The sequence below is a fragment of the Pelecanus crispus genome, chromosome 2, assembly GCF_030463565.1.
Source record: "Pelecanus crispus isolate bPelCri1 chromosome 2, bPelCri1.pri, whole genome shotgun sequence".
In the NCBI taxonomy this organism is placed as follows: domain Eukaryota; kingdom Metazoa; phylum Chordata; class Aves; order Pelecaniformes; family Pelecanidae; genus Pelecanus; species Pelecanus crispus.
In genome coordinates this window covers 173,062,009-173,087,899 of record NC_134644.1, presented here as the reverse complement: position 1 = coordinate 173,087,899, position 25,891 = coordinate 173,062,009, and positions in this window count along the sequence as shown.

Below are 25,891 nucleotides of genomic sequence, written 5' to 3'. Positions count from 1 at the left end.
CAAGGACTCATGTAACAGCCTACAGACTTGACAGCTACCTTCTGCAGGCAGGAGAAACTCCTTCCACTTGTGTACTCATTTTTACTTCAAGGTCCTTAATCTCTAATGCCGTATTCTCAAGGATACAGATATTGTAGGGGCCCAGGGCAAATTCCAGAGAGCAACCTCATCCTGATAAGATATAGCATGATGTTAACAAGCCAGGTCACATTCAAACCTGCGGGTCCAAGCCCAGCAGCCCTACTCTATCCTTACTGAGCTATCTTGGAGTTCTCCTCCTCCTTCTCTGAGCCTCAGATTCCTAGGAAACCTCTGAGGGTTGTTGAGCACCATGGTACAGGGGGCAGAATCCTCTTCTTCATGCACTTATTTCCCTCCTGCCTTCACTCTTGATGTTGAGATGAAGATAGCCAGGAGAGATGAAGGAAACTTGCTGAGCCATCTCCTGCCCCCTCTAACATGGCAGGAATCTCTGCACATTAGTAAACCTGAATCCAGAGAAATAGTCACTCTAAATGCAGTGACCCTTAATCCTCTCCTGTCTATATTATCCCATGATGCCTCTGCCCCTCAGTCACACCTTCACATGCCTCCTGTAGTCATTACCCTCTCCAGTACGGGTACCACATACATATTTGCAGCAGAGGGACAAGGTTCTTTGATCTTTCTCCACATAGGTGTGACTCTTAACCTCTTAACCTCTACCCCATGCATAATCTCGCCTTCAAGTTCAAAGTTCCTGTTAGTGCATTTCAGTTGTCTACTTTTAGGCAAATTCAAGTTTAGGCTTCTAAAAATAAGACTCTCTATCTCCACACGCACAATGAACCTAAAGGACATGCCCTTTCTGGCCAGGATGCTGATAAATGTGGATACAGTGCCAGAGAGACCTTCATTCCCCGTGAACTGCTCCTTTCAGTTTCTAAGATGCTGCTGTTAGAGAGACAGAGCTCCTTGGAGACCGAAAGAAAAGATGCAGAGGCAAATACTTCACTCCCCATGGAGTCTGTATTCTGTTCTTATTACTGTTTGGTAGTCTCCTGGTCCTTTTAGACATACCTCTGGACTCAGATTCTGACACCTTTGTGGCAGCTCTTGTGATACCCGGTATCCTTCTTTGAAATCAGAATTGCTCAAGGTATGCAATTATAAAAGACAGATAAAATTAAAAAATAAGTACAAGTAGCAATTAAAAAAAAATCCCAGCTGTTATTGCTGAAACATGCTGGAGAGGCTGACCACAGTTCAAATTCCAGATTTTAAACAAAGAAAAAAAAATTTTTCTAAGCAACTTAAGATTTGAAGGGGGCCACTTTCACAATTTTCAAAATTGTTATTTTGGCCATGCTTCATAACTGGGTGAGCAAAGATGAACAGCACAGGCCATAGATCTTTCAATTCGGGCTCATGTAACCCTCAAACAAGATTGTGCAATTCACAGTTAAACCCAGCCTGGATGCAGCTTTCAGAGAAGAGTGCCTCCAGCCCATGGGAGAAACAATCACTGCTGCCACTGTGTGACCCTGTTCAAGGAACGTGCAGTCGCTCCTCACCCCTGCCTGGCACCATGCTTGTTCCTCACCACTGCCTGCTATTTTCACCCAAGTGTCCCTTAACACCTTGTTCATGTTGCTATTCTAAACTGGGTGTCCTGTACTACCTTGTTCTCATTGCATTAAGAAAATAAAACAAAAAAAAACACCAAATAAAAAACAGCACCAAAAAAACCCCAACAATAAAAAACCCACTAATTAATATAAATGGAGGCTGAAAATACGGATATTTCACTGAAGTCCTGAAGCAATTGACATCATCTCAGGAGATTACCATAGTGGACACAGGCACGTGTGTTTTATTTATAGCTCTAGTTTTACTGCAGTCACTCAGTCAAGCATGGCCAGGACTGTATATAGGCAAATGCGGTTCACTTCTTCCCTCCTCAACTTTAAAGGGCAGCTAACAGCTTGTCCAGAGTGTTTGTGATGAATTTTATGAGCACAACTTAATCACAGAGATAGAAAACAGTTGCTTGGGAAACACAGCTGCAAAGGAGGGACGAAGATCCCCCCTTTGCTGCCTTCCTGGTGGGTGGACTATGATATAGAGATGTTCCAAGGAGGAACCAGGCTCCATATTCCTTTCAGAGCCCTGTCTCAAGTTTCCCTCACTTGTATAACGTGCTCTATTTGTCACTGCTGGGAGACTCTAAATCAAGGCACAGTATCTCTATAACACTTGATTCTTACCCAAGTCACAGCATCCATGCAGTCATCGTGGGATGAACCTACCACCGCTATCCACTGGAGCTAAGGAACAAGATTATAACAATTCTTTCTGGCCTTGCAAGTGCCGACTTTCCCGCTGTCTGATGTTCATTGTTCTGCAAAGGGACCACTCAAATAAGGCCAAGGTGTGGCTACAGCACCAACTGTTGAGATGCTGGGAGTGATAATCAGGCGATACATTTGGTCTACTTCCTCTTGCTGTCACCCCATTCCCTCTCTTCCCTGCAACAGTCTCTGCCCAACCCTCATTCTCACCACTGTTAAGACCCTTGGAAATGCTTAAAAGTTTTCACGGAAGAAAAAAAAAAAAAAGATTTTTCTCCCTGACCTCCTATGGATTTTATTCCTCTTGCCTGATATTTGCTGTTGAATTCAGAGGCTGCATCTACATCACATTACCATGAAAGGACGCACACAAAGACAGTAACATCAGCTAACCTGTTGACTCCTTGCACCTTGCAATCACTTTGACTTGCACTTTCCCCTTCAGACCGCAGCCTTGTCCTCCTGTCCTGTCCTGTGGTAGGTTGGTAGAAATCATGTTCATTTCCACCCACCCATGTATAGATCTGGGCCAGTTTAATTCCCTACAAATTTGCTCTTTGCAGTCATGGATGTCATCCCTGACATTTAGATGTACGTCAGTCTATCTGTTGGCTTGAAGCAAACAGGAGGGTAATCGGAATCCACCTGACACAGCAAATCTAGGGAGGAGAAAGGGGGAATCAATTTTTATAATACGTGTTTGGCACTACGTAATAGATATAACTCTAAATGCAAGCCATAAAGTTGGAGAGGCTTATAAATTAAATCCATTCTGTCCCTTTTAACTAAAAAGTGACCTTACCATAGAATTAAATGTGTTTTTTATCCAGTGATCTATGGAGCTGTAAAAGTGGCTGATTGTTGCGGTGCGATGTTATAATACAGAGAGGAGCCCCCAGATAGGCATCTCCACACAGCTCAGCCCATGTGCTGCTGCTTGGTTTACAATTAACACAGGGCAACCATATGGCTGGGGATTTCACCCCTCTCCCTGCCAGAAGAGGGTGACCCATGTCCCTGCTGAGAACAGTCCCTGGCCAGGCTGTCCTCTGAACTGTGGCTAGGCTCAGGATGGGAGAGTGCTGCCTGAGCAGAGCTGAAAACACATCAGGGTGTGTTCTAAAAATTAAACTGTCTGCACAAATGCAGGGCAGTTTTTGGATCTGTGTCCTATTCCTGTTTAGTTTACTGGGCCCTAACTACAGCACAAGATGGGGAGAGGATTACAAAGTACCCTGGGGTTCAGCAAAATGCCTTAGTGGCGGAGAAAAGGGGGTGGAAGGTCCTTGGTTGCTCATGTAGTGACTCCATCCCCCTGCTCCAATAATCATACAGGAGAGTCTGAAATACAAAAGACTTGACATTGGAATCCAGCCCAGAGGACACAATTTAGGATGTTCCTGAATGCTTTTGAATGGCCAGAAATTATCAGGCTTTGTCTCACAAGAAAATATGGTTTTGAAGACTCTGCTGGGTTACAGGTTGGCATTCATGCATATAGGCTCTCAGAGCCTGCAGGAGACTCAGTGCTCCAAAGAACATAATCAACACAGGATTGAAGGCTGTTCGACTTCCAATCAGTACAGCAGTGAAGAAAATCACTTCCCCCATGCCACGGATGAAACAGATGCTCAGGGAAATCGGTGGTGTGTTTCCTCATTACTACTTAGAAGTGGTGCAAAGGAGGAGCCAAGATTCTTCCCAGCTTGAAAGTCACTGAAGCTTGGACAAAAAAAGTGCTGCCAGGTCTGTCTGTCTCTTCTATGTGTGCACTGGACTGGTGTTGCCCTGTGAGCCACGAGCGTCCATCAAACGGCAAGAGTGGATTCAGGAGTGCAGCCCAGATGGGCCGATGTTATGTTGGGGACTCATCTGAGATGCCACACTGCACTGCGCAAAAAATTGACCTCGACTACTTGTGGGTCAAGCCACCGAATGCAAATCCATGGTGCTAGCTAGGTCACTCTTTGGCACATCCTGGGCTATGTACAAAGTGTTGTCCTGAGATGTGGTTTGTGAGTACCACCTTCCTGTAAACCTGGAAACTGATGCCAATGGCTCCCTTCTCATTTTGGCCTTTCTTTTTCTCCTGGTCACCTATTTTTTATTATTATTTGGCTTGATAGTGGCACTTTGTCTGCAACTATACAGTTGAACTGCACACGGACAGAGCCCGGACTCAAGAACTGTCTGACGGCCATCCACACTATGTAATTGTTACCAATGTAATGCCGAGCACTATCCAGGGGACAGCATGGGCCAAGGATTATTACCAATAAACCATATGATCAAGACTAAGCCACGGGTGGCAGGTAGGGAGGTAGAGAGAACTTAGGCTTGTGGCAACAAGTTGCAGCATGGCACTTAGTCAAAGAACAAGCCCTGGCATGTATTGTTGATTAACATTTGATGTGATATTTCACTGATTGCAGATCTGCAGGGATTCAGATCCCCGCACACACTAGAGACGCTGGCACAGCAAAGTACTTGCAAGGATTAACTAAAAAAAAAAAAACAACTCTGATGGTGCCCAGGTGAAACCCACCTCCACTCCTGAAATAAGAAGGAAAGAGATCTTAAAAGAGTTGATTTTACAGAAAACAACAATGCTCAGCCTCAGTCAGAGCCTCTACTAGCTGCCATGGTGCTAACAGCAGCACTTTATTTACCCAGGCTTACTCACTATTCCTTCACCTTGAATATTTACCAATGTTAGAGCTTTTCTTCTTCAAGCGGAAGAATAGTTAATGTTTTACTGAGCTTCAACCACTTTTGGAGTCTCTGCTATGGATTCTATGAAATAAAGGGAAACAACCATTAATCAGCAGCTGGTGCACTGGGCTGGTCTGGGCTGATGTCCTCCACCTCCCAGTTCTGCCTGCCTATCACACCAGCTCAAAAAGGCCAGGCTTTGTGCTATTACCATCTCAAAGTTATTTATGGCTAATGTTTGGCAAAACCCAAATACTGCAGCCATCCAGGACCTGCAATGGATCAAGTCAAGAACATCTGGAAGACAAGACTCACCAGCAAGAGTCCTTGTCTCCAAAGAAAGAAAGAAAGAAACCAAATAATTTCAAGCTATGAAACTGTAGTTGGATTTTCACAGAGAGAATTCAGCTACTTGCATACCAGCTTTTGTCAGCCTAGAGCTCTCCCACCCTCGCTGTTTCTGCCACAGTAATATTAGGAGGCACCAACTAAGAGCCGGACCCCATTGTAGCAAAGAGGACCAACTTCCCTGAGCTCATGAACACCCAATCCAAATTTTCCTGAGACTGAGAGTACATAGGAAAGGGTGGAAAGAAATTCATAGTCAAGATATGGCAACAGCTCTCCAGGAGCTTCACAGAGGGATAGGGCTGAGCTGGAGATGAAGCAAGATCCCAAGACCACCTGATGTTGACCTCATCTCCGCCAATAGTTCACTTTCCACCTGATTCAAGCCATAGACCAAGCAGCTGCCTCTGTGCTCAGGAGCTCTACATTGGCCATGCTCATATTCAATGCTGTACATCTCATGGTGATTGAGTGATGTGAGCCTAAAAGAGCTCATCAAGAAAGGCTCAGAGACAGCAGCCAGTATCAGCCAATAATTTGGGAAGAGATAAAGCACAATGACTTTAAATGATTCGCCCTGTTGATGACCCAGGAAACAGCCAGCCTAGTCACCACAAGAATAGAAAAAATAAAGGTATAGGCAGAGCCCCAGCTCCCAGTATTTGATGAGGGTTTGGTGGTAGGACAGAACAATTACACCATCGAAGTCACCTTCCAGACTAGAAGCCAACTTGCACAGCTGAACACCCCTTCCAATTACTCCTTCTCTGACTGTCTAAGGAGTTGTCACAATCAGACCAACACTTTCAGAAAAGGACATGGCAGGATGGGCCACTGAGTGGAAAGTATGGCTGAGCAGCATCATTAATTGTCCACTCCATTTCTGGCATTTGCACTAGGGTGATTGATTTTTTTTCCTCCCCTCTTCCTCCCCAGCTACAAATAACTTCCACAGGGAGATTATGCTGTCTGCTCTGTAATCAACAACGACTTCAAAAGGGCTTAGCACTAAAAGAAAACCTCAGAGGGCCAGCATTAAGTGGGAAACACACATGGCATTTGGATTGTAATTTGAGGTGAGAGGCTGGGGTTTTAATAACCACTTCGTTACAGCATACTGTGCACCCTGAGCTTCGTAACTGCCTTTGTGAGTACAGGAAGTTACAGGAAGACTTTTCAGTCCTTGTGAAAGGCAGCCATGTCTGGTGTGGAGCATCCAACGTATTTAGTTGTGCATGGTAGTTGTATTTAGCATCAGCTTTCCTATCACTCCCCAGCACTGTCACCTGCACACAAGCAGAGTCTGGTGACCCAGCTCTGGGACTGGGAAAAATCATGTTCTATTTAGATCTAACCATCCTTTTAGGCAAGGGAAGGGAGGTTAGAAAAATCACTGCTTTGTCCCACATTCCCTTCACCACACAAAATGGAAACCATTGTGGTAAGCTCCTCTATAAACACATTTGAGAGCTCTTCAAGGTAGGAAAGAGAAAAGTGTTTCATTTCCCTGAACCTTTTAAGTTGAGCTCCAGCCCAAGAAATAGTCCTTGTACATGTTGGGAGCTGGTAGGAATCACAACCAGCTTTACCAGCCATCTTCCTCATCTCCAGCACTACATCCCACATCGTACCTGATGCTGTTAGTACTCGTGTGCCATCCTTACAGGTTCTCTAGGATGGTCTTAGAGGTGTTTTTGTGAATATCTTTTTTATTAATCAGAAGTCAAAAGCCAGACCAAACAAGGGAGGGACCCACCAGCCATCAGCCCCACAGAACCAGGAACAAGGAGCTATCGCAGCTTGTGGTGGAGGATCCCCTCTTTCCACATCCCAGAGATGTTCATTCAGCTCCAGAGAAAGTCTGAATGCTCAGCTTTTCCCAGGGCAAGAGAAGAGGATATTCACAACAAGGCAATTACTTGCTTCAGTGAGAGAAGTTAAACAAGCTAACTATTGCATCTTAGGGCAATGAGTGTTCACATTTCTGATCAAAGATGCTGTAGCATTGCCACTGGCCAGAGCCCAGCCAAAAAAATCAGTGTAAGGCTCCAGAGAGATGAAGGGGTAGGGACTGATTAAGAGGGTCCTTGTCTAGAAAAGTGCGATAAAGTCAACAGGACATCAATCCAGGACTTTGTCCCAATACAAGGCAAGGACTTGTCTCTGCTTCTCGAGGGGTAGTAAGGCTGTCTCATGCAGTAACAGAAGGTTTTGCTCTCACTCGAAACACCTCAGCACCCTTAGATTTCAGCCCATAGACCTCAGTCCCCACCAGATTTCCTCCCTTCTGAGATACTAAGCCCAAATGATGCTGTGATACAGTCCCACCCTGGAGTTTGTCCTGCAAGACAGCCTTAAGTACTTTTCCCAGGACACTTTTAAATGCCCTGCAGGCCTTCTGCTCGCCATATACAGGTCAAAAAGCAGCTCCTGAGGGCAGCTATGTCCAGTGGGGGTATCAAAGCCTGCAGCACTCATGTCCCATCTTCACAGAGTCACAGATTCTTGAGGCTGGGTGGGACGTCTGGAAATAACCTCATCTTTTTTGATCTTGGTACAGGGCCAAGCTCTGGACTGACATTAACCCATCTGGTGACTTGCTAGCAAAACCTCCCCTTCCAGTGGCATTTCCATGCCTGCAGGCACTGCCCACAGACAGGCAGTTGTCTGGTCCCTGAGGGATGCCTTGGGTACATCTACAAGCACGATAACTCTTACAGCAAAAGATGCCTTCCTGATATTTCCATGCATCCTACTTAACTGGATCCCCCAGCTAACTGACGTTTTGCTGGGATCTCTTCTGGCTTCCCCCTTGCCCTCACAGCCCTGCTGCACTTCTGACTGTCACCATCTCTCCTGCTGGTAGCAGAATCATCTCCATCTGGAGAATCTGGAAGTCCCCACAGCATTGCTATCCCTATTAACATATCTAAAAACCCTAAGCTGGCAGGAGCCAGCAAGTCACACAGGACAGACAATATTTAACATTGTTCATGTTATTTTTTTAGGCAATCAGAATATGCAGCAAATGTACATTCAGTATTTACTTATTCCTTCACTTGCCCTCATGGCTGAATCTGCAAGTGCTAATGGCTGCAAGTGGCTGCACTCACCAGAGCAGACCAGGCACTAAATCTCCTTTGTCACACACTCTTCCTAAACCTAAACCCATTCGTAGAGCCATCGGAGTTTCCCACGAAAGCTGCCCTGGGGAACACTTGCAAGGCGGGCAGCAAGTCAGACCATTGACTAACACCACCACTGCCAAGCTCCCTCCCCAGTGTAAGTGCCAAGGCAGTTCAGCCCGGGTCACAGGGGAGAGGTTCACTGCCATTTACACATTTAACATCACCGACGACCTAGCAGACAGCAGCTGTACAGGCTGCTAGGTTACAGAGGTATTTCTCTCCTCCCACCCCTGATTTCTGCCATAAAAAAACATAGGCTCTGCTGTCATTTTAGGTCCATAAAGAAATATTCTTGGGACACACGCAAGAACCAAAGTCCCTTACCATTGCCTGCATACAGTGAGCTTGCACTAAGCTCCAAAAAGCAAGGTGCTCACCCTTGCCCCTTTCCTTGTATGCACAAAGGTGAGGAGCTTTTTGTTAGCAATTAACCCTTGTTTCAGCTCAATAGGGCTGATCAGATTGTAGAACATCTGAGAAGTGGAGATTAGCAGGCCGAGCTCTTTAGTGCTTAAGGCATCAGTGCAGCTACTCAAAATCAGATTTCCCTTTCTTCACTGGCATTTGATTAAAGCCTTTTTAAACAGTCCTTCCCAACTTCCAGATGCGCAAGTCAGGTGATAGAGAAAAACTCTTTTTCTGTCTGGGAAATGGCAACAACGTGCATCTCAAGCGTGGTCAGAACAAAAATCATGCCCAGAAAACATGCATAAGGGTGTGCATATGTCTGTGCACGTGCACTAGTGCATAGCTTTGGTAGAACTGACTAGAGCACGAACATGCAAAGGCTTTAGTAGCATGGTTCAAGAAGGGGGAAAATACTGTTAAAGCAGGAGCTGAGTCCAGAAATAGATTGTGAGAGGATCAATTTTTGCTCCATACTGATTTATTCAAACCTTCCACAGTGGCAAAGCCCTCTATAACAAAATATCTGATTACAGGACTATGACCATAAATTTCACACACCCTCAAGCAATGGCCAATGAATAACTGACTTGTTAAGGGAACGAACCTGCACAATGAATAAATCTACCAACAGGGCCTTCAATACAAAAGACCCCATCGGGACAAATTTCCTTCTGAAGGTGTATCGACTTTCATTTGCAGGAACCAGCAGATATTTGTTTCAAGAAGATAGCCATTGTTAGATTGCTGCTGAACAACATGGAGTATAAAACAAGCTCCTACTCCAGGCTTAATCTACTTGCATATCAAAGTGGGCTGGACTATACAAAGGACTGTTTTGCAGGATGAATTGTTACACAAGGTCTCCTGAAAAAGTATGCGTTTCGATCAGAGGGAACCCAAGGCTGGTACAGGAGACTTGCATACTTCCAGACCCTCAGTTGTAGAAAGGCATCGAGAAAATAAGGATTGAGAAAGGGTGAGAAAACATGACTCAGGAGGAATGTTTAAGAGTAGACGTGCATTCACAGTCAAAACACAATAACAATAATTCATGCCTGGTGCTTGGTTGGTGCCCTTCATGTCAGAATCCCAAAGGAAGTCTTGTTTGACCAAGTCCATTTGAACAGTTGCCACAGAGCCCCATTGGGAAGGAGGAAGCCAGACATCCCCATTTTTACAGATGAAGACACCAAAGTTCAGAAAGACCAATGTCTAAATTAACTGTGACCTGAACTCCTGGCCTGAGACACATGGTTTGGCATTGGGTGAGATCAGCCCTACAACGCCCTTGGTCCTTAGTGAGGATTGCACTACAGCATCTTTTAAAATCAAGCCATGGGGTTTGGTGTTGGGTAGACCAAACTTTCAGAGGCTTGTGGAGCTGTAGACTTAAACGATCAGCTGAGAGGTCCATAAGAAGACAGCAGCTCAGATGGGACAAAGTGTTTCAGCTCTAGATCTATTCTAGCATGGAAATCATGATGACCCCTATCCTGAAAGCATTTAGAGAGAGATCCATGCTAAGTCTCAATGAATGTGGAATAAGTAGGTCTGCCAGGAATGGGATAGTCCTAATATCTGGCAGAGAGAAGAAAGAAAAGAGCCATTTTGCAAACCATATTAAAGGACCTTGTTATAGGGCAGCTGAGCTCAAAACCTGAGGAAACATCTCCATCTAGCAAAGCCAGCCTGATAACAGGCAGGAGACAAGGTGAGCATGCAGGTGGGAGTGCTGAAATCATAGGATGAGGTATCACAAGTGCCTGCCTCTGACCAAAACTAGATGTTCAGGAAAAGAGCTTAGCAATAATATATACAGTGCATGTGTATGGCATGCACAAAATGGTGTCCCAAATATATGCGGGATTCCTCCATCCTTCCCTCAGGCCAAATCCAGTCAGCAAGCAGCAGCTCTACCTGGAGTAAACCACGTCCCTAAAAACTACGATGCTCACTGGAAGAAGGATTTTTCATAATTTATGCACTTCATACATGCACTTAGGCTAACATAGAGTGTACCACATAAGATTACAGCCGTCTGTTTCAATTTTTACCTCAAAATATTCCAAACTCATAGAAAGTCTAGATTTCCTTACAAGGTCTCTGTTCATTCTTCTTCCAGATATAGTTTGCTTTCCCCGATCCCCTTTGTCCCAGGGATAAAGCATAACACCAAACAAGGCAGAGCTTGCAGTTTCACCAGCTCATTTATCGTCAGCTGGTCACTCCTTGATCAATGTTTTATGAAGGGATATTTTAGAAAAAATGCAGAGGGAGTAGGAGAAGAAAAGTAGGAAACCATCCCTAGTTTAATTTTGATAACATTGGCAGGGGGTGATCTGCTCCAACAAATTAAAATCAGCAAATCTTCTCTCATTTTCTCTGACAGAGGTAACCAATTTAAATTTTCATAAAGGGGGCAGTGATGTGTGTCTTTGCGAGACAGAGTCACCAATCTAGCAGCCCTCTGATTTAAAATATTATCTTTCTTTTCCTTTTTTTTTTTTTTCTTTTTTCTTCCCTGAGAGCTTTCTGGAGCAACATGACAGATTATCTCGGCATAATCAGACTAATACAAACCCTTTGCTCCAAGAGGCACCGTGAGGAATTTCTAAGCCCAAGATGTAACACTGAATGGACGTTCTGCAGGGATTTCATTTACTGCTCATTTTCCTTTTTTATTTTTTTTTTTTTTAACATGTGCTTTTGTGTTTTTTAGCCTCAGCATACTGCAAACCATATTAAAGAGCCAACTATCTCATGGAGTGAATGTAAGAGAAAGGGATGTACGCTCTCCACATGGGCTGGCCTGCCAGATTGCTCTCCAAGAGAGAAGTTTGGCTTCCAGTTGGTCATTTGTTATGTTCTAATAAAATGCCGCCAATATTGGGTTGGGGATGGTGTGGTGCTCTGGAAGAATCGGCTTTTGGGTGGCAAGAGGGTTAAGACAGGTTACAAGGTAGATGGGACCTCCTGTACCGGGAAGCTGGAGGATTCTACAGACTGGGATGACATCTGTGGTGGCCCTGACCTGGAGAAACGAGGGTTACCACAGCTCCCTGCCATGGTGATTTGGGACTCGGAGGTCTGGTCCCCTGTGGATTTGGGACCTGAGGGGGTAACACATGAATAAAGAAAAAGAGTGCATCTGAAGTCAACAGGGACCCCTGCCTCTCCAGTACAGATGGGACACTGAAATACTGTTTTCCCTGGCAGCAAGGTGGTTCAAAGCAACTGAGATGTGAAGAAGGAGATCCTGAACCCCACCTTGGCTGAGAGAACTGTACCCCAGCCCCTTTCCTCCCATGCTTCAGAGCCCCAAATCCCCACCCCACCCAAACATACAGATGGGCATCAACACCCATCAGCAAGTTACCTATGCCTTAGCCTGGTTTCACCCAAGCACAAGCATCCCCCTCCTGCCCTCTTTCATCCCAGCACCTTCTGCAAACTCCAGGCAAGTGGAGAGCCCGGCGAATTTGGGGAAGGAGCCATGAAAAGAACATGGGAGCATCCTGTGCACAGCGAGCGCTGGGATGCGCCGGGGACCCCTGCACTTTGTCTGCAGCCACATCGAGCTGTTCGGGTATGTGCTGCGACACCGAGAAAGACAGTCTTCTGCAAACCTCCAGGCCAGGTGCCAGCTCCCTTCCTTCTAAAGGGTCACTCGGGGATGTGAATTTTCTCCAAGGGGAGGAGGCGAGCTAGTTACAGAGACAGCCTGTCATCCATCTTGAAGAAAATACTCCTCTCTCTTTGCACCTGTCCCAGAAAGGGGGTAATCAGAGGGCCGCAAGCCCAGGATCAGGCCCAGGGAAAAGCTTTGACTCATTTGTTTACCAGCTCAGGTTTCCTGGAGCTAATTAATGAGCCAAGCTGATACCCTGCAACAGGTATCGATGACAGGGGATTTCCTAGACTTGAGTTATGGGAGAAGGTGAATTTGGATCTATGAACACCCTGCTTCCCCCTCTTCCTCCCCAAAAAAGGTGGTGGGGGGAGGAAGCCATCTGCAGGCACACGGGCACCACGGGAAGCCCCACCATCATCTTCCTCCCCAGGAGCAATGATGGGGCACGATCCCTGCTGGACAATACTCTGGGCTGACTCCTAGGAGCAGAGCGCTTGGGCATCCCGTTCCCTACTTGTAGGGAGCAAGGGCTCGTATGCAGCCCCCGCCCCCCCCCAGCAAACCCTTGGGGCTGGGGGCTGCTCCCCTGCTCCTGGGCAGGGGGAGGGCGAGCAAAGCTGCACATGGTGCTTGCACTCCCAAGGAGAGCCCCTGGCAGCCCAAAAAGCCTCTGCTTTCAGAAGAATGCTGAGATCGGGGAGAAGTGGGGCGGATAAAACATGCGGGGGAGTATGGTAAAAATATAGGGGGGGGGGGGGCAAAAGCCCATGGGAAGGCGATGCTGGCAGAGTGGGGAATAAACCCGGTGCGGCGGCGTGTTTCGGGTGCGAGGCAGCCCTTACTGCGAGCCCCAGCTGTGTGTGTGGGGGGTGTCTTTTTTCTGGGGGGGGGGGGGGGGTAAGGGGGGGCACCGCTTTGCCGGGCTGTGCCGAGCTGCCGGGCGCTCCGGGGGCGGCGGGCGGCGATAGCCGGGCTGCGAGCGCCATCTCCCCGCCGCTCACCGCAAGCCCCGGCCGCCCCCCCCGCGTCTCCCCGCTACCAAAATCTGCGGGGCTGGGGAGCTTAGGGGGGACCCTGACACTAGGAGATGCCCCCACCCCCCATCTTTTTCCACACCTCTCCCGCCCGGGGTTGCAGCGGGACGGTCCCGATGTTATGGGAAGGAAAGGGGGGGGGGGGGGGCTGTCGCTAAGTTTGGGGTGCTTGCAAAAGGGGGTTGTGTAGGGAGTGCGCAAGGGGTGCTGCAAGGGAGGGAAGGGCTGCGTGTGTGTCCCAGACCGCCTCTGAGCGCTTGCGGGGTGGAGGGCAATGCAGCTCTGCCTGGGGTGGCAGAGCAGTGGGATCGGGGGATGCTCCCCCCACTCCAGAAGCTGCCTTTGGCTGCTCCTTGGGGATGTGACTGGGGTTCAAGTGTCTCCTCCCCACCCCCCGCCACTTCCCAGCCCGTGTATGGGGTCTGGCACACCTCCTCTGCCTCAGTTTCCCCCATGTCAGGGAAATAGGGGTACAGACCCTTCATTAATGGAAAGCCACCCCACATTGCAGCCAGTCCTTCCCTGAGCCTGCCTACCTTTGCTGGTCAATTATGGGGGGCTCCAAGCCCCTACCCCTTCACCCAGGGCTCTGTAACAGCATCCCAAGTGCTATGGAAGGAGCCAGGAGCTCTGCTCCTGCCCCATTTCTACCTGGCCACCCCCTTCACCCTCCCCAGCAGAAGGGATGCTGCACCCTGACCCCACTACAACATGCGGGAGCATGGGGATCCCCTGGTTCGACCCCCACCACAGCACCCCTACGCTCCCCACAGCCCTCTGCTGCGGCTGAGACCCAGCAGGCAGGACGTGCTGCCTGCTCAGCCCCCCTGCCTGTCCCCCAGCCCCTGCCTGGCTCAGCCCCGTGGCCGCCCTGTCCCCTGGCAGTGCGGTTTGGCTGCGAGCTGGTGCCATTCCTCAGCACCCTCTGAGGGTAAAAACCACCCCCGCTCTGCCCTGCGACCTCCTTCCTCTTCCTCAGCAAGGTCTTGGGCACAGTAACGACTGCGGGACCCAGGTTAATGAGTCATTAATTAATTAGGGACCCACTTAATATGCACGGGGAGTTGTTTGTTTCCTTTAGCAGCCTGGGCTTTGGATGAGATCCCAGCCCTGCGAAGCCTCCAGCCTCGTCTCCCAGCTGATAATAGATAATACAGATATTTCAGCACCAGCCAAAGCAGAGTCATCATCATTAATACACAGTCCTCCCTGCTACGCGGCGGAGGTCGCCAGTCAACTCCACGGAGTACCCGGGGCTGGTCCCTCCTGGCTTTCCTTAGGTTTTGCATGGCCAGGCGAGGGCAAACCTATAGCTAATCAACAGGTAAAGGGGCCGGGGAGGTGCACCCTGCACCCTGCCCACCCCCTGGCACCCTCCCAGGGAGCGCTGGCTTTCGAGGCGCTGCAATTTTCGCTCTGCCGCGCAGGCAGGTTTTGGCATCTGTCAAAGTAGCTTCGCTCTTCCTCACCCCCCCCCTTCCCTCCTTCCCCTCTTCCTCCTCCCTCAGCCATCAGCTGTCAGCTGGCCCTGGCGCTCGCCAGACCCAGTGCTGGAGCTGGATTGAGCCTGAGCCCTGGAAAGCCCCAGCTCCAAAAGGATGGGGTGGCCAGGGATGGAGGCGAGGGGGGTCTTTTTGCCTTCCATCCCTTTGACCTTGCCTTGATACTCCCCTCCGCACCACCTCCTCTCTGTGCAGCTGATTCACATGGGTTGTTTCCTTGGCCAGGGCAGGATCAGGGACATGAGCGTGAGTCACAACCCAAGGTACCTTGCAGAGTTGATCTGCAGCCCGTGCCTTCGATTGCCGGGGATCGGTGCCTTCTCTCAGCCAGGACCAGGGCACGACCAAGCCGAAAAGTCCCTTCGAAACCCCTACCTGCTCCCCTCCACCCTACTTTTCCTTCCAGCCTTGGCAGAGCCATGGCTGAAATACCTCTCTGCGAAAGTCTGAAGATGCATCAACAGCCACCCTCCATCAGTGAATGTCAGGCCGTGAAAGGGAAGGGGGCGGTGGGGGAAGAGGGAGAGACAAATTTTGCGATTCATTCCCACACAGGGTGATTCAGAACAAGATGCTTTGTAATTACGCATCCCTGATGGAGACTCCTTCTCTCTCCACCCCCCCCCTCAAAGAAAGGCTAATCCGTGCCTGGGTGCCAGCATCCCCCAGGAGCTGAGCTGCAGGAGCAGCGTGTGTGTGCCTGTGTGTCTGTGCCATAGTCTGATCTCGACATAGGCTGAAGGCTAATTTTCTCCTACGATGTGAAGCAAAGTGCTGATAAATGGCGTTGCGGGGGGAGGACACATTAGGAGCTCATCGCCTCCCCAGCCATTGCCTTCAGCCCTGGGAAGGTGCCACGCGAGCGGCAAAGCAAGCAAGGAAATACACCTCCCCCCCTCAAAACTCTCCAAGGGAAAGGAGGAAGGCAAGGAGATGGGATGGAGGCAGATTCATGCCCAGGGCAGGCAGCTGCCTATCCCTCTGAGACTTTGTTTGCCAACATTGCAGGCTGAGGAGTCCCGGACCCCAGGGCTGCCCGCGAAGGCACCGCGGCTTCGCAGCACTTTGCAGTTCAGCCCCAGCTGGCTCTGCAGCTCTCCCGTCGCGATCCCCCACTCCTCTTCCCTCGCCTGGCTGCCTTCTCCCCCAGGAACAACCCAGTCCCCAGCTCCTTTTCCCCAGGACACAGATGCATCCCCCCCTCCACATCCTGCAGACATCAATATTTTCCACCGCCGCTTGATGTTTGCCCACAGGACCCGCATGCACGAAAGTTAAAACTTCCCATGGCGGGGAGCGATTATGCTCTATCAGTCCAAACTGCAGAGCGGAGGGGACGAAAACATCCTCCGGGTGCTGTTTCCAGGGGCAAAAAGCAGAGGAGCGGGTGCCCACCCCTGCTCCCATCCCTGCCTCCCCTGGGGATGGAGAGAGACCCCCCCTGCACTCAAGGCAGCACGGAGAAGTCGTGTCCCCTCTCTCCCTCCCCTCCAAGGAAGAAGGAAGGGTGGCCGGGAGCCCCTTACCTTGCAGAGCTCCCCAGGTTTTATATCCTCCTTCTTCCCTTTGTCAAATTCCAAATGGAAACCAGCAACATATCCAGGGGTAACCAGCCCAACATTGGGCAGCGCGTGAAGTCCAAAAGGATGGCAGAGCTCTCTCCCCCTCCGCTCCCTCCACTCTTGTCTCTACATATATATATACATACACACTTATATATATATATATGTATACATTAAGCAGAAAAGGGGGGAAAAAAAATCCTAAAAGGAATGGGGGTGGGGAGGGAGAGGAAGGGAGAACCTTTGGTGTCTCTGCAGACAGGCAGGTGGAAGAGAAAAGCTGAAAATTATTAAGCCGTTTTTTGAAGAATCCTTAGGAGAGGGGAAAAATGCAGTTAAAAGCCAGTAAATCATTAGATCCAAGCAGACAATCAAGTCTTCTCCTTTAAAAAAAAATATACAGCAGGGTTCAGAGTAGCTTTCCCAGCATCAAAGAGCGAGAATGGTCTTCTTCAGAAAGATATGTTTGTTTAAAATCCACTCGTCTGCTTTTCTTTCTTTCTCTCTCTTCTCCCCCCACTTTTTTTTTTTTTTTTTTTTTTTTTTTAAATTCAGCTTCTGAATCTCTCTCTGTGAAACTAGATCCAGTCTTTGTAGCCAGGGGCTGCATTAAGGATTACATCAGGCTTTTATAAGCTTTCCAGATCACACATTAGAGTGAGAGAGAGAGAGAGAGGGAAGGAGGGAGGGATAGGAGGGAGGGATAAAATGCACACACACATACACACGCACAGATCGGAGCTTTGTAAAACAGGCAGCTATAGGCAAGGACCCTAACTGCCACTGTATCGCATCGGGCATGCTCCGCTAGCCTATAGGAGGAGAGGAAGGATGGATGGATGGATGGATGGATGGATGGATGGATGGAGCAGAGGAGCCAGCGAGAGCCGGAGTGCGTTGGCGGCAGGCAGCTCAGCCTCCCCGGGACAGCTTAGCCCTAAGCGGGGAGCCAGGAGGTGAAGAGGGAGCTGGGATGGTGGTGGTGGGGATGGCAGGGGCTCTGCTCGTCCCCCCCCAAAAAACCCCAAAACCCAACCCTGCAGGGGTTCAGCGCGGGAGAGGTGCCGGTCGCCTGCAGAGGGATGCGCAGGGACACGGCTCGTCGCTCCCTGGGTGCCGGGAGGGAGAAGGGGCTGCTGGGGGTCCCTCACTGCCCCCCAGGAGCTGGGAAGGGGGATGGGAGATGGGACAGCACGGTGGGGAGCCCCGGGGCAGCGGCAGGCAGCTGGGGGCTGGCTGGAGCTCCCCGAGCATCCTGGCTTGGCGGTGGCTTTGCACCAGGGCACACGGTTTGCCCAGGCAGGAGACAGCAACAGCCATTAACCCTTTCTTATTTTATTTTATTTTATTTTATTTACCTCTTTCCTAGCATCCCCAACTCCTTGCTCCATCAACCCACACATATATGGGGGGAATGTGTGGGGGGGTATCACACCAATGCAACAGCCCAGGGTGGCAGGAGGATGGGGGGGAAGGGAGAGTTTGAGCAGATGGAGGAGGAGGGCATGGGCTGGGGTAAAAGGTGCATGCTGCAGCCCAGCAGCTTTGGGGTAAAGGTGCTGCCTCCAGGTTTACAGCCCGGGGAAGGTCCCCTCGTCATGGGGAGTCTGCTGAGCAGAGGCGGGGGGGTGTGAGGGGGTGGGAAGGGAACGGAGGGGAGAGGGATAAGGCTGGAGAAGGTGGAGGGGAGAGCAGGGGGGCTTCAGCATCCTGCCAGACTTCAGGACCTGCCCCTTGTCTTTAACCCTTTCTACTCCACCAAGAGGAAACCAGCCCCTTTCCCTGACAAAACGACCTCCCTCCCTGCTCGGGGCTGCTGCCTTCCCATCAGTGGAGGGGTACAGACCTGCCCCAAGAGGCAGAGCTAAAAATCCCAGCTGCCCTCACCCTCTGTCCCTCTGCCTCAGGGAGGGTGAGGAGGACCCCATTCCTCCCTCCAGGGACTCTCCAAGGCACCTCCATCCCTTTCCCTTGGCCTTCTTCCCCTTTACTCCCTTCTCTTCACCTCATCCAGCCCTTTTATCCCCATTTCCACAGCTCCAAAGCTCTTTTACCCCCAAAAAAACTTCTGGGGGAAGGCGAAAAGGGAGCAAATTATTCATTTAGGGGAGTTGAACAGCAAGCCGTCGCTGTGGCGGAGCACGATGAACCAGTCTCTCCTTGTCCCCAGCCAGCACTGCAGCATCGCTGGCCAAAGGCATCTGTGACATCTCCAGTTAAGCAGGGACTGGAGCAAAGGGGCAGCTGGGGCCTGAAATGCTTGTTTTTAGCCGACAGGCGGCTATGCTGGATTAGCACGGTGCATGCTCCGAATGGAAATCTCTCCCTTTTTCTCTCCAGCCTTTCAGGAGTTTGTTTGGCTGGTTTGTTTTCCTTCAAGGCTTCACTGCTCCTCTGAGTCCCCCAGGCATTTCTTCTCCATTTCTCTTTCTCCAGCTTCTCACAGGTGTGAGCAGGAGAGAGGAGAGCTTCGGTGGGAACCACAGGGCGCTTGGCAAAAGGAGCCCATGCAAAGCAGCAGGTCCTGCCCCTGTGAGTCCCATGGGGCAGCTCTGCCACACCTTTGGGGTGGTGGGGGAAGTGGGGAGCACTTGCCTTCCTGCCCTGGGTTTGGGGAGGTCAGGCAGAGCAAGGTGCGGCCAGGATCTCTCCTGTGTGGTAGGGCAAAGCAGCTCATCATGAGGGAAAAGTATCAGAAAGTGCCACAAAGAAAAATAAACCCACTTCCAACCCCCATAGCTGTAATGGGGCATGATGGAAATTTCATCTTTGTGTGAGTGGGGAACTGGATTTGATGTAATAAAAAGTTCCACTGCTGCCCATTCTATGCAGTCCTAGGTAGAGAGGTCCATAAAGCCCCAGACCCTCATTTAACAAGAGTGGAAACATGACCCACTCATTAAAAACATAAAGAAGAGAGGTCTGATCTCCCCGTTTCTCACCGTGTCCCCCCTAGGAACAACTGGGGTGAGCTGCAACAGTGAACAGGGCATGGGGGGAGTTGATCTGTGCAACTGGGTGAGGTGACCAAATGCAATAACTCACCTGGTCTCTTTGGCTTTGTACATCTGTGAAGTGATTAAGAGGAAATAACTTCACCGTAACGCACAGGATCTGTGAAACTTACTGCTGCAGGATACCTCTGAGGGCAAAGAAGTCCATTTGCAAAGCAAGAGATGCTCTCAGCACATCAGGTCTCTTAAAGTCTGTGTTTAGGGAGACATATACCCTTCCTTCCATCCTGCCAACGTAACTGAAACGTGTAATCCCTGGGGAGAATGGTCTCTAAGTCAACTGGTTTGACCAGTCTTTAAGGATTTTTCCATCCTGGCCCGCTCACGTGGTGAAGAAGGGCAGCCCTTGGCTCCTCAAGCAAAAAGGGGAGTATCATGCTAGAGAGCGGGCCTGGGTGAGCAGCCATGCCATGGAAAGGGATGGAGAAATTGCATTAACAGGGTTTTTCCCCTCACAAGTCTCCATAGTTCCCAAAGGTGCCTCTGAAGGGAGTCACTGAGACCACAGCACCGGGACACACTGAGATGTCAAGACACCTTTGCGTTGGTGGTTGTCCTCCCGCTCCCCATGTATGGATCTTGCTGGGACCGTGCTGCCCAGCCCTGGGGCAGTACAGATTATTTATAATACAGAAAGCCCTGCAACAGAGATCCCATCCCCATTTTGCTTGAAACTATGCAGATATAACCAAAAGGCCTGAGCTCAACCTAAACTGGCAACCCCTGTCCCACCAAGTTGTAGTGTGGGGACTCCTGAAGTTACTGAGGGCAGATATGGGTGCCATCAGGACCTTCCAGTGTCATTGACAGAGAAAAGAGAAGCAACCAAGACTAGAAAAAACAGAGGTTACAATGTACAACAGTTTCTGGGACACACCATCCCCAGACCACCATGGTGGTGCTAATAAGGCTAACCCACCTGAAACTCTTCTTGAGGAGGCGCTGCGTGGGGTTTATGACAAACACTGGCTTCGCTGCACAAACACACAACCCAGAGACAACAATCGTTCTCCTCTCCACTAGACTCTTTTTGCCTTTGCCCATGATCTGTTTTCTGTCTGGGCTTTGCAGATGGCAAGGCATGAGTTGGATCCAGCTGTAACTCCCTGCTTCTCTCTGACAAAGGAAAAGAGCAATCCCTCTTAGCCTTACACACACTTTGAATTTAGACCGCTCGCTTAGTGCACAGAAAATGTCTCCTGTTGTCAGGGGCAAAACTGGTCAAGATCACAAAGGGATGAGAAATATCTATGGTTAAATGCATCATCCCTGGGAATCTGCAAAGAGATTTTGGGAGAAGGAAAAAGCTGCACACTTTAGGGGCCTAAGCCAGTCTCAGACTACAGAGTACATGAGGGAGACATGAAATAGAGAGCAAAACATCTTCTATCTGCCCAATTTTTGCATTTTCTTTTGAAGCACCTAAAAGTGATGGAAATAGGCTGTTTGGGATGGTTCAGAGATGGTTTAGACTTGTTAACTCTGTCCTCCCACCTCCCACATTGTGAAGGTAGGCTTCTGGTCTCATTGGGTTAATATATCTGCCCCAAAAATCTGTTGGAAGCATAATTGCAATGTAGAGAAAGTGAGCCCAGTTTGCTGGAAGAGTCCCCTCCTGCCAGTGGCAGCCCCAGCCATCGGAGGTGTAAATAATGATGGCAAGGAAAAAAAGGGAATGTCTGGGCTTCCCAGGGGATCTGTTTGAAGAGGATAACTGAAAAGCAGGACAGCTTGTAAGTAATCAGTTTACTTCCCCTCCAGCAACAGATACCACTATGTTTATATCTATAACACCTTGCATTGTGTCTGGCTAAAGATCTGCTTGAAAATTTCCAGTTTCCAGCCAGCCACATCCTTCTGCCAAAGGGTGACATGGAATAGTTCAGCTGGACACAGGACTTGAAAGGGATTTTCCCATGCCTTTCTCTCACATGACTGCTGGCTTGTGGTTTCTACCTCACTTTTGTTGTTGTGATTGTTTTAATTTTTTTTAATGACTTTTCATTTCTATTACCATCTGTGGTTTCTGCTGGCAGGGGCTGCTCAGGAGTGTTAATGCTCACATCATCACGTGTCAACCCCAGCAATCACAGACTCTCCTAAGTGCAAGAGAGAAAACTCCTATCCCTCCTCACATGGGCTGTATTTATTAATTGAAAGAATTGACTGTGTTCGAGGGGTGCCTTCGCTCAAAGACCTTCTTTCCTGGACAACATGCTAAAAGACTTCTCCTAAACCAGGAATTTAGCATTGAACCCCTTTTATAGAGTTGTAAAGTGAGGCAAGGCAGCAGTCCCAGCTTCCCAAGAGGGGTCTTAGTGAGGGGAACAAACGCCAGCACATACATCATCATGGCCAGTGATGGTGGCTGGAGCTTAGACGAGTGACTGCACTGTTGGTGAGGAAGCCAAACCATCACCAGGTTCCCAAAGCTCTTGGATTGTCAGGGGAGAGGATAGAACCCCCCATTTGTGACACTGGATCCGGCAGCAGGAAGGAGTGATGGAGCCCCAAGCCTAGGTATTCACAGATCCTCTCTTCTTCCCCAGAGCTTTGCACTGATCCTGATCTTTCCTCATCCCCCTCCCTGTGTAGGAAGGGAAGGGTTGGGGAGGAGATGATGGTGAAGTCCTCCTGCTGTCCTCCCACTCCACACCGACCACACTGATTCACTGTGGTTCCAGCCCCCTTTGCCCCCTTCCCCACACCTCCTCCATGTGTCCATTACCCTGACACGCTCACACTTGTGGGGATCACAGGAGCTTTACACATCAGTCTTGGCCAGAATATGGAGGGAGAGGGACCCCCCAGCCTTTCCTTTCCAGCCTGCAGGCAATGACTCCTGCCCTGGTTCCCAGCCGTGGTCCCACATCACCCAGCAGAGATGCTGGCCTCTGAGTGTATCCCCCTTTGGCTCTGGGGATTTGAGTGTGGAGGGTAAGAGATGGAGGGACACAACAACCCAGCTCACCAAGGGGTGAGCGTCAGAGACACCTTCCCTTTGCAAAGACTAGGGAGAGGAAAGGGCTAAGTCATTATGTGTGCAAGGTTTTTTCCCCCAACTTGTCCTTAATTCTGCAAAATCACCCCTCCAGCCAGACCCACAGGGGTGAATGAGACACCCTAAATACCCCAGGACACGTCAGTGAGAAATGAAAATCTTCCTTTTCCTGATCTATCCCAGGGTTCTGTGAATTGGCACCCCCTTCCCACCGCTGTCCCAGTCTTGGGGCTTCCTTTCCAGACTTTTTGTGTTTGCAGTTCCCAGGTGTCCATGGAGAGCTTGGTAAGACATCACGCAGTCATCTTCTGCAGATTTCTATGGCAAGGCCAAAAGCTGGTGGAGACCCAGGAACCAGAGGCTGAGAACCAGCAGTCTGAGGATAAAAGAAAAATGTACTTTTAGGGAGAGGAAAAAAAAAAGGAGACTATTTTAATGAGTAGGAAGCTGTTAAAACGTTGGAGATGTTTGTCCTAGAGGGAGCTGCCTTGTGTCTGCCTGCATTACGGCGGGGCACAGAATGATGCTATTGCCAGTGAAGTCAAAATCGGAGCATCCCAAACAGTCACGTAAAGGGAAACTCTCTAATAAGTTCTCAGCTATTCCTTATCCTTGTTTGGAAACTGTATTCACAAGAGGGAAAGCATTGAACACCTTCTAAAAATAGCAATGGTAATAATAATTACAACGTCTTTTCCCACAATAGCTGTTGGAAACCGTTAGCCACTTTTTTAAAACCTTGGTTAGCACAAAAGGTTTCTTTGACGGTGTAAAAGCAGATTCATTTGCAGGGCTCACCCTGCGTATGTGTTTCCCAAGCAGAGCTATAGATGGCAGTACGTAGTATTTACGGAGTTGTTTCCCCAAGTAAATCTCCTTATTTTAGCAGAAAGCAAGAGAATTTCATTTCCTTGTAGTTACAACGCACTCAGAATGAGAACTCCTAAATCCATGGAGAAAGTGGAAGTACACAGCAAGAAAAGCCTCCTTGCCTGAGTACTGGCAAACGGAGCTTGAAATGCAAAATACCTCTGTGTTGTATAGGGTTGTCTATCCCCTTTCACAGGGATGATATCTACAGGGTTGAACAAGAAACCAATTTTCCGTACTGGGAAAAAAGTTTAAGATATCTCAATTGGCTGTCACAAAACCCTGAAATAAACTCAAAATCCCAGGATCACTTTCACACACCAGCAGTTAAGCATGGCATATGGATTTAATTCAAGCCAGTCAAAATACTTTATTTCAACTTATATTTCTGCTTTGTTATTGTTTTAATATCACTTGGTTAGTTTTCAAAATTCAAAATAACTTTAAAGTAATAACGTTTGGGTTTTTTCACAAAAAGACCAACACTCCTTTTCTCCTTCTTATAATAAAACACTCCTTTTCCGCAAACTGAAGTCTAATTTCAATGAACTGACACTTCTGGCCCCAAAAGAGAGTGAAGAACCATACTGAAGACATATGCAACTTGTTGCAAGTTTCTTTCTCTTCCTGGTGGGTATTTGGTGTATCAAAGCTACACAGTAAAGGGAATTTATTAATTGAAGCTTAGTGTAAAGAAACTCCTAAGCTTCCTGACTACACGAGTACTGGTTTTGCATCAGATCTGCTAATGTCGCTGACAGAGTCGGGGTAAACTCCCATATTCTCCACCCTTGCAGCAGAAGCTCATATCTGAAGTTAAATAAAAAAAGCTTACACCTGAAGTGTAAATAAAAAAACATTGAAATGGAGAATAAAAAAGTCTCCTGCAGGAACATTCCCTCCTTCCACATTTAAAATTCCTCATAGCAGTGAGTCCACTAAAATGCAGCATCTCCAACAGTCATTTCTAAATAATCCCAGCTAGGCAATGACCAGACCTGTAGGTCATCTTCTTACCCCCATGTTCCCAGCACCCAGGGACTATGTCTCAGTTGGTTTACATACAAGGATCCAAGTCAGCTTTTCACTGATGACAGAAAAAATAAGCCAAAAAAATCTCCAAAAGTTCACACAATGGTGTGTTTCCAGCCTCATTTTGCAGATTCAAGAAATTCAAATCATCTCCCAAGCCTAATTCTTGCAAGGCCAAGTGCTTCCAGGCTACCACAGAAACTAATGGAGTTGGGAGAGTGCTCAGCACCTTTTAGGATCTGTTCTTTTTATGCTCACATGAATGAAAATCTGTGGGTTTCCCATAGCTGTATTTGACCTAAGCTTGTTTTCTATGTGCTGGAATCAAAGGCTGATCCCATAACTCTATAGCTCATTTGACCTAAGCGTATCTTCTATATGCTGTAATACAAAGTTGACCCCATAACGTACAGCTTATTGAACTTACCTTGGAAGTCCTTCAACAGAAGGTAGGATTATTCCTGAATAAGGGAAGAAAAAAGAATGACCTTAAGACTAAACAAAACATTCATTCAAGCTTAGCCTCGTAATCTTTGTGTTTGTTTTTCCTTCCTCAGATGTAATTTTAATGTATGCTGGGACACATCTGTTTATGATAATGGCAAAGCCATTTATCAGACAGCTTATCACTGCCTCCTGCCATAAATCACTGAGATCAGTTGGAACAAGCCTGGCTGTTGGGCCATGCGGGTACCAGTATACAATTCACTCCATGATGCTACATGTGTTCATAAATACTCTGCAGAGGCTTCCAGCACAGTTCAAAACTTCTGCAGGTGAAATGCTATTTCTAAATGCAATGACCTCTGATCTCTTTTACTTTTTGGTGGCAACATGGTATTTTAGAATTTGCCCACTCTCCTCATTGATTTTTCTGGGGCTTTCATTTCAGAGACCAGCTGTTTGCATTTGGCAGTACCCTGGTTTATTATTCTTCAGTCCCACAACACCTCTCTAGAGCAAGGCAACTCCTACATCCCACACTAGCAAGGGGGAATGGCAGCACATGGTGAACAAATGCTTTACTCCCAGTCATATAGGAAATCTGTGGCAGAGGAGGCGACTCAACCCAGTCATTCCCAGGCTCTCTTTGACCATAAACAGTTGTGAGAATTATTACAAAGATCAAATTTTTTACCCTTCTCATCCCCAGAAACATACCATGATGCTGCATGTGTCCTTGTCTGCTTGCTTTGTATTACCATTCTAAAATTTTAAGATTATTCCCTTTGAATGGAGTTCAGCAACCGTTTTGTTGT